General features: G+C 46.6%; 1 protein-coding gene across 2 annotated transcripts in view; it reads left to right on the forward strand.

The window, feature by feature from the left end:
* The window catches only part of LOC116396616 (microtubule-actin cross-linking factor 1-like), a 68,921-nt gene that overhangs the window by 53,949 nt on the left and 5,707 nt on the right, over positions 1–9,265 (forward strand). The gene's annotated exons all lie outside the window — the stretch shown is intronic.

The following is a 9,265-nucleotide window of genomic DNA, read 5'->3' on the forward strand; positions in this document are numbered from 1 at the left end:
GTCCGTTTACAGTTTGCGTGTGCTCTCTAACAGATTACACGTCTGCTTTTGTAAAGCACATTCCAACATCCTAATATGTCAAACACACTCGGCTGCAGGTGTGTTAGCCTACCCGTCTGCTCGGCTGTCCGTCTGTATGCTCGTCTAATAAATAACGAATGTTTTGCAGCCGGGCGATCTGATAACGTGACATGTAAATGGAGCCTCCATCATATCTACTTTGCATTGACCTTCCAGCCACTCAAACAGTTACTAACAGTGGCGATCACGGGTCGCTTGATTGCTGCCTAGCACAGGGACACGGAGACGGGGACAGACGACTCTTGATGAGGCAGAAACATTTTCATATATATCAGTATCGGATCAGTGCCATAAAACTCTGGCATTAGGTTATTGAACACAAAGAGGTTAAAGTATTAACTCTCTTTTCTCCTCCACCTTTCTGTTCATTGACATGTCTCATGTCTGTCACTCTGGTCGGCTTCACTCCATCTGTTGACTTTTTATAGCATCCCCCCTTTTGAACAGTAAACACTGAGCGTCTAATTGCGCAATAAATTCCTCTAAACATTTAGTTTGACTGGAGCTGTAAAAGAATGAAACACGTGATTATGATTTAATGAGAGCATTTACAGCTCTGTGTAGAAATAATGTTTGTAACTCAGTCCAGTTTGTAAAAGGATGGGCTCTTCCACTGAAAATGATATCATCAGAGGAAGTGACTACACTTTTTTTTTTTAAATAATAAATTCAGAGAAAAACCAATCAACGGTGCTTTTCTTTTACACTGTTGCTTTTGAGACCATCACTTAGCAACCAAAACTAGCACGAAATGCTTCGGCTGACACATTTCCTGGGGGGGGGGGGGACTCTGACTTATCTTCTGTAAGGAGGCAGCTTGTGGTCAGAAACCTGCAACATCTGAGTGTCTTAAAACTAGGGTGAGTTCAGTTCCTCTCTGAGCCGTTTTTACTAATGAACGCCTCACAGATGATGAAGGGGAGCCCTGATCCAGGACCAGGTTACTCATGGACCTGGACAGATTGGTTTCATACAGGACTTGAAGGGTTCGTTTAAAATATGAACTCACTGAATGAAAGCAATCTTAATTTAAATCGTATGAAATCAAAGATGCTGCGGGGGGGCCCTCCTCCAGTCACTGGCTGGCTGGAGGGCCCACAGTGTTGCCCCCGGTGGTCAGAAGTCGACCTGAGCGTCTTAATATATCTTCAGCACAGCTTATCAAAGCTTTCAGCTCTATTGTTGTTCCTGCTTTAACACTCTACCCTCTCTGTGGTGTAGCGGTTTATTTTGGCAGAAACGAGCGGTAACTTCTATTTTTGTCGAGGAAAAAAAACAAAGGGTAAGGCAAAGCCCCCCCCCCCCCTTTACCGAGCAGGCCTGTTGTAGACTTCAGGTGCATTATGGGATTTATTTTTTACTATCAGATTAGTGTTGATCTAAAATATAAACCCCTTTCATGACTGTAATAAAAGCCATGAATGGCGGCTAATAAGCAGCAACATGTTCCACAGAACCTCTGGCAGGCGACGCTAGAGTTCATCAGAGCACAGATTTATTACGATGATCTTGGATTCATATTAGAATAATAATAATAATACAATTACCTCCCAGAGAAGAGCTGGTATTTCACAGCCGCTTAGCTCCAGAATGTTAATAACCCCGATCACACATCTCGGTGTGTTCTTCACATTCCCGCCCATCAGTAACTGGACAGAGTGACACGTTTGAACGAGCTGCTGTGGTGTTGAAGCCACACATCCGTCACTGCCACGACACGCACGGGTCACTGACCCTTACAACCAGCACACTAGTTATGTCATCGCATGGCTGCAGTCTGCTCCACTTCACCGATCCCTCTTTTCTGTTGCAACTTGCGGGGGGGGGGGGGGGGGGGGGGGGGGGGGGGGGGGGAGGTCAGAGGTCGGGCTCGGCTGCAGAACAGCAACTTGCGGGGTAGAGAGTCGGTGTTCTGCTCGGGGACATTTCAGCGAGGCGCTCGCTTGATGAATCAGGGTTGTGGTTAAAGGACGTTCTCCCAGTTCACCCTGTCATCTCTGCCAACGTGCATATAATCACAGTCCTGTCTTTATTTTGAAAGTGCCCAGACTTTTGGTTTCAGTGTCGGCTCAGTGTTCTGATTCAAACTAACAGGAAACGTCAACAACAGTAGATCAGACGTATTTGCTGCATCTGGATTGCCCCCCCCCCGCTGACGGTGATGTATTCTCACACCACTGGACTCCTCCAGGTCTCAGGGATGAGTGAGCATGTCGGCACCGTTCCCTCATACAGAACCAGTCAGCGTGATGTTTTTCATCCCCCAGGCTCCTCCACAGACCCAGCAGACCCAGTTCTGCCAGTCACAACCTCTCCTGGTCTGCAGGGGTTCGGGGCCGCAGCTACCGGCAGTGCTGCTGCAGTGATTTATTTTTCTTCTTCTTCTCAGTACACTGAGGCGGTGACACTGGTTCACATTGTGGCTCCGGCCTGGTTGTCGCTCCGCCGGATCCCCGTGAGCGCCACGGAGCGGGTGGGCGTAGAGCAAAAGCGAGATCACAGCCCCGCACCAGGCCATTCCCCTTTCACTTTGTTCACATCAATGGGGAAGGAGAAGCAGGGCAAAAGAGAGGAGGGGGAGAGAGAGAGAGCGAGAGGGGTGGGGGGGGGACAAAGGCCAAGAGAAAGGAACACAGGGGAACGGAGGAGGGGAGATGAGGGCACAGAGTGTTTGTCGGAGGCCGATGAATGAAATCTTTATTTCTGACGCCGAGGAGACAAGGCGGCTCTCACATGTCCTTTTCTCATTCACTTCTACTGCTCGTCGTCCTCTCTTTACTCTGTCCTTCTCTCTGTCTCTCCCTCCCCCCCTCCCTCTCTCTCTCCTTTTCCCTCCTCTCTCCACTCAGCCCCCTGGTGGAGGTGAGGGAACTCTTCCTCTCTCTGCCCTCTTCTGCTTTTCCTGATTCTTTGCCTCTGGAGGAAACAGGAAATTACAATACATTTGTTGATACGCCCATAATTTCCCAGCTCTGCTGCTGGATGCAGCTCATTGTTGAGTTAAAGTGCTGAGACACACTGCTGCTGATGGAAGCGTTGACTCCTGGGCAAATAGCAGGCTTAACCAGACAAACACTAGAATGACATCATAAGTCTCAATGAGTTACTTCATTAAAGAATGTTATCATCAATTTTTATTTTTAAAGAAGAGGGAAAAGGGAAGATATTCAATCCTATTTACGTCAGCACTATTGTGATAAGATGAGCTTCGCCTGAGGAGGTCCTATAATTTCTTTCTTTTTTGTGGCTAATTGTAGCAGCAGCCCACTCGAATATAGAATATAACCTCCAGATATTTTGCATGTATTATTTCTTCCTTTCAAATGTCTGTGTGGAGCTGAAGGTGAGGGATTGAAAGAATCAACGGTGCAGCTTGAATGGTGCGTTTCTGTGCACGCTGGTGAATGTCTTTGTGGTTCTCCTCACTACTGTTGATGCTGTTTGCAGAACTAAATAAATTCTCTCCCTGTGGGAAAAAATCTCTCGTCCCACTTGAACCGATGCTTGAATGAGTGGAGTAAGAACAGGATCATTAGTATTACATAATGCACTTCACGCTGTCTGCTGTGTGCACGGAGGCCCCGGGATGACCTCCAACGTTTGAGCTTCTGTGAAGTTTCTCCACCACAGCAGGAAAATACACCATCAATAAGACAACTCCCTTAAAGTCCTGCTGTATGGGATTTACTCTTCTCCCTCTCTTTGTGTTTTCACACTTGCTGTATGTCTTTAGAGGTGCACTGCATGCACTCAGCCAGAGGAGAGGAATGCAGGAAGGTGTTGTGAGTGTAAACGTTTGCTGCTGACGGAAGAGGAATGCAGCCTGGCCAGAGACGTGTTGCCTTCATCGTTTTAACTTGTAATGTATATAAACTGAGGGGAAGCAGCAAGAGAGGGGGACAAGAGAGATTGACAGACTGGCAGATAAAGATGGTGGTGTAAAGAAATGGGGATGAGCAGCAGGAGGGATCCACAGAGAGGGACCGGGAGGAACAGATCCTAGAAGGGATCTAGAGAGCAAGAAGGGCACAGGGAAGGGAGCGAGTGAGGAGTCGAACAAAGGCCTATTTCTGCACCATCCGCTCTGCAGCCATACTTGGCTTCCTCCAGCGGTCGTCTCTGTTATGTCTGAGGGGGAGCACCATCCCTCAGGACTCTGGCAGCCTCACAGGCGTGTGCTGACGTGGCGGTTGTTGGCTGACAGTGACTCCATCGTGCTAGTCTCCACAGTGGAGCCGCTTGCTGTCGTGGAACACGCGGCCGACTCACTGTTTTCAGGTTAACTCGCGTGGCAGCGTAGCTCCAGAGGAGACTGACCCTCACTCAGACTCGGGCTGAATGCTGAAACCAAAGCCGCTGATTGGTTCCCGGGGGCGCTCCCTGTACAAGCACAATTTCCTGGATTTCTTAACATTAGCCTCCTCTGCTCCTCCTGGTTCTTCCTCTGGTGCTGGACAGGAAACGCATTACATGGAGAGGCTGCAGCTTCTATCTGAAAGGAGAGCGCATACAACCCGTTGAACTCTGCCAGGCCGACATCATTTACACTATACAATCAATTATTCATTTATTATTTTAGCTTGTTGTGATGTCATTTCTTGGCGTATCTTCAAATGCTTCATATTTTACTAAATAAACACACAAAACATATTTCTAGATATTGAAACATGAACAAATACATTTGTTAACACTCCATAAGTTAAGTTTCTTATGTAATGAGCAGACTTATGCACCATTCCTTTGCCAGATCCAGAAGCCATAGCTTTCTGCTGCAAAAAGAATATATGGTTTATATTGTTAGATTGATTTATCAGGATCATGCAAACAACGACCAGACCTTTATGAGAGGGGTAAAGGGGTGGTCCAGCCGTTTCATTTGTGCTTCCATAACGTTTGGGTGCTCACAAGAGATGCATTTTAAAAAAGAAAGAATAGTCTCTAAATCAATGCAGCAGAGGCCGATGCATCTTTGTACATATGCCGTTTTTAGTCTCCATCTTGGGCCAAACAGATCCTACACTTCCCATAATGCACATCAGTAGTGTCTTTCAGCAGGCCTATCCTGCCTCGTAAAAAAAACATTTTTGTGTTTGTTTTGTATTTTTAATTTTACAACAGAACACTGATGCAACAACACACAGCATTCTGAAATCATACTTGCATACGTGACATGGATGATGGTGATTGATGGACGTTAGACATTTGGTTAATTGTCCGGCGATGTGGGAATGAAAAGCTTCCTTGTGCTCAGACGAGCGGCGTCAACCTGTGTTACTGAAGCCGGCGGACAGCGGAGCAGTGAGGGAGGTCTAACAGGTGTGTGAGCAGCCTGGATTCCTCCTCACGCCTGGACCCGAGCCAGCAGGACAACTGACGGAGGCCCCACCCGTCACTGGTGAAGGCCGGCAGAGGGAGGAAGACATGACGAGGAAATGTGAAGCGAGTGATTGATGAAGAGGGTGCGGGGTGAATGCCATACGTTTCCCAGTTGTTTCACCCCCACCTGTCTCTCTCGGCACACCCGGTTCCTGCCGGGGATTCCCCCCATTTCTTCCTCTCAACCCCGCCTGACCAAAACCAGAAATGAAATTCACCCTCACTCAGTAAAGTCTCTGGTATCTGGTAACACAGGAAGTGATGGTTTGAAACTTTCCCCTGAACAGCAGCACGTGTGCGTTTTATTCCCATAATGCTTTGAGTTTCCAGAAAGATTCTCTTTGGTCCTATAAATTCCAATTGTTTGAGGCCACAAACAGGCAAGAACTGTGTCCTTTAAAGCATCGGGTCAGCCTCGCCTCCCGTCAACAGCATGGCTCCAGCTGTATTCCCCAGCTGTTTGAGGTCACGGGGGGCGGGGGGGGCTAGCGGGTGCAGTCAGATCGGTATTTGCACTGCTGTGCTTTATGAGTGACTGCTGTCACATTACAGGGCGGGGACGCCTCTCAGAAAAAGAGGATCTCAACTGAGTGAGCGACACAGTGCCTCACTGTCTCACACTCTGGAAATAGCTGCTTCCCTAAAGTGTCAGTTCAGAGTGGGATGACTTTTCTTTAAAGAGGGGACTTCCAGGCTCTTAACGCTGAGAGAGTGACGGGACGCTAGAGGTATTCTGTAACTTCAGTGAACTTTCCAGGGCCGGAGATCACTGCCAGCTAAATATGGACACACGGCTCTTATTGGCTGGTAACTCCATCTTCTTGACCAGCCACTATCGTCTCTGGATGGGAGCTCTGCGTTTGGCAGAGGAGTAGTGACAATGTTGGCTTCCTTTCCTTGGGGGGGGGGGGGGCATTAGAGACATATTCTTGGCCCAAACTAGATGATCATATTTCTCTCCTGAATCAAAATGTAAACGTGGCCGACAAAATAGATGACATGCCCGGTGTCAGCTGGCATCCTTACTCCCCTCTGCTCCCTTACTTCCTTCCCCCTGTTCATCCTCCCCCCCCCTTTCCTCTCCTGCTGCTTAGTTAGGTCTTGTGATTAGCAGTTATAAAATTACACTCTCTAATAAAATGAGAGCTTTCAGCCGGCCACGGTGTGTGCGCGTGTGTGTGTGTGTGTGTGTGTGTGTGTGTGTGCGTGTGTGTGTGTGTGTGTGTGTGTGGCAGAACTCCTCTTCAGCATGACCAGAGTTAATGGTTTCTCTGGGCGTTCGTCCTCCTCACAGCTCCTTCCTGCTACTGTATAGTTGTGTAGCTCCTTTGATCATAACTGATGAATATCTACATTTGTGTCTGGACAAACTCTTCCAAGTCTTCCATTTACGTCTGCCAATGTTTACTGTCGGCAACATTTTCTGCATGACTCCATGTGGTCCATTTCCTTCAGAGTACTTTGTTCCTTTTAAACAGAGTCAGTACTGATGCCGTTTAACACCATATAGAGCAGAGAATATCGTGGTTGCAGTTCAATATATTGCGATACTTATATTTAAAAAAATATATATCTATTGTTATATTTTTCTTCTCAGTGATGGCCTCACATAAACATTAAAGTGTACAGCAGGATCCAGTCGATCAGTCGCTGCTGACCGTGTTTCTTTGAAGCCCCCCTGTCTCTCATAAATATGACCGTGTGAATATTTAATAAACTCCCAGACACGGTGAGTGTTCAGTCTGTCGGCTCATCACACAGAGACAGACAGATGTGTTCTTAATGGTCTATGTCTGCTGTACTCATCCACACAGCCTCTAATGCACACTTCCTCTCACTAACAGAAGCCTCTCATCACATGATGATCCCCAAGAGTGCACATACATTGACAACTCGCATAATAAAATTAATACCAATACTTCCATGTTCAAAAAGATAATATGTAATGCCATGCTTAAACCATCTTTAAATGTAGTAATCTATCTGTGGCAACTGTGCAGTGTGCTTTAGATATCTGCTTAATGAAGGTATTAAAGTGCATGTTGGCTCTTATGACTTTGTAGAAACACTTCTGTGATGAGGCCGTCTCATATTAGCAATGTGTACCTCTTCATTAACACTGAAACATTGTTAGGCGGCTGCATATAGCGTTGGTGAAACGCTATCATGGGTTCTGTGACGCACACGGGCACACTGCTATATCTAGATGTTACTGTGTGTGAGTGTGAAGGACAAGTTTGTCCTGTCTGTCTCCTCCTAAACAACTGTGCAATACAATCCAAAGTGGGGCACTCAAACTATGTGCATCAGACAGGTGTGTGTGTGTAATTTGTACAGTGCATCTGATTTGTGTGCGCGACTGTGTATTTGTGAAATAATGTTTGGCTGTAAACTTGTCCACTTTAGCTTTTGTTTCTTTATTAATGCATGTGTGTGTGTAGCCGAGCAGAGGAAGCTCTGATTCCATGAAGTACATGACACAGTACAAGTGTACAAGTACTAATGCAGTGCGATCAGGAGCGGGATCATTTCTATGAACTTCTTTTACGTATGTGTGTCTTCTGTTTATTGCTGGTTGTCCTCCTCTTTTCATGCCTCCGCACCGCGTTGTCAGGTTGTCCGTCTGTCCTGAAGGGAATGTCTTCTAAACTGTGACTGAGGTCCAGCTGGACTCGAGGTTGAACCAATCAGATTCCCGAGGTGACGGGTTAAGGTCGCTGCGACCTCACCTCCCTCCCATTATCGTGAGCGCAGTACATCTCCGGAACGCCTCGATGGAATTTCTTCAAATTTGGCACAAAAACGTCAAAAAAACGACAATAGCATGTTTGGGTTGCCAATATTCGTAAAGTTCCAAAGGGTTTACTTCTCTCATGTCAAGCATCCCTCGGACTCAAGGATGAAATGATTAGACGTTTATGATCACAAGTCAAGAATTCATATGCTTATTATGACATTTTACACAAATGTGTAAAAGGATGAAATGATGACATTTCAGACAGACACGGATGTCAACTGCAACCTGCCTGGTTGGCGGAAGGATACAACTGCGAGGCGGAGGTTCTACTTTTTGTCCTGCTGTGTCATTCTCTCATTCATATCCACCCTCTGTCTCTCGTCCACATTATCAACTCCAGCTCAGCTTCTCGCGTGTGCGTGCGTGCGTCACTGGTCTTATTATAGAACCACCTCTGGTCCGCCTGTCTGCACAGCTGCATCACTCACAGTTTACTTTACAACTATATCACAATGCTATCACAACAATATTTGTACACTTTCTATATCAGTATATTACTATATCAAGTCAGAAGACATTCAAGCTTTGTTCTGCCGCTGTGGTTTGCCGTTAACAAAAAAATAAAAGCTGCCGTTGCTGGAAACCAAGCAGATGTGAATCACTGACATTAACCATTACACTGGTCAAATATTACAGCCTCCCTTCTGCCTCCCTCCCTTCTGCTCTCCAGTGTCACTATAGAGAAACAACAATAGCGAGTGGCCGACTTATGTTGACTGAAACATGTTCCTCTGTAGCATCGGAGCAGTTCAGCATTGAGGATTGATTAAGAGCAAATACATTTCAATATTAAATGTAGGAGCAGCAGAAGAGGAAGTAAATACAAAAATTCATTCAAATGTCACAGTTGATTACTGAACTATGGAGCTGCTCCAGCCTGCAGCTGCTCTCATGTAATGGTTTGTGGGGGTGGACTTGTCGAGGCCTGCAGTGGATGTCTCGGTTATTATGCCTTTTAGCTCCCGTGTGTGTGTGTGTGTGTGTGTGTGTGTGTGTGTGTGTGTGTGTGTG

Source organism: Anarrhichthys ocellatus, unplaced genomic scaffold (genome assembly GCF_004355925.1).
Source record: "Anarrhichthys ocellatus isolate YVR2014 unplaced genomic scaffold, GSC_Weel_1.0 scaffold57, whole genome shotgun sequence".
Lineage (NCBI taxonomy): Eukaryota > Metazoa > Chordata > Actinopteri > Perciformes > Anarhichadidae > Anarrhichthys > Anarrhichthys ocellatus.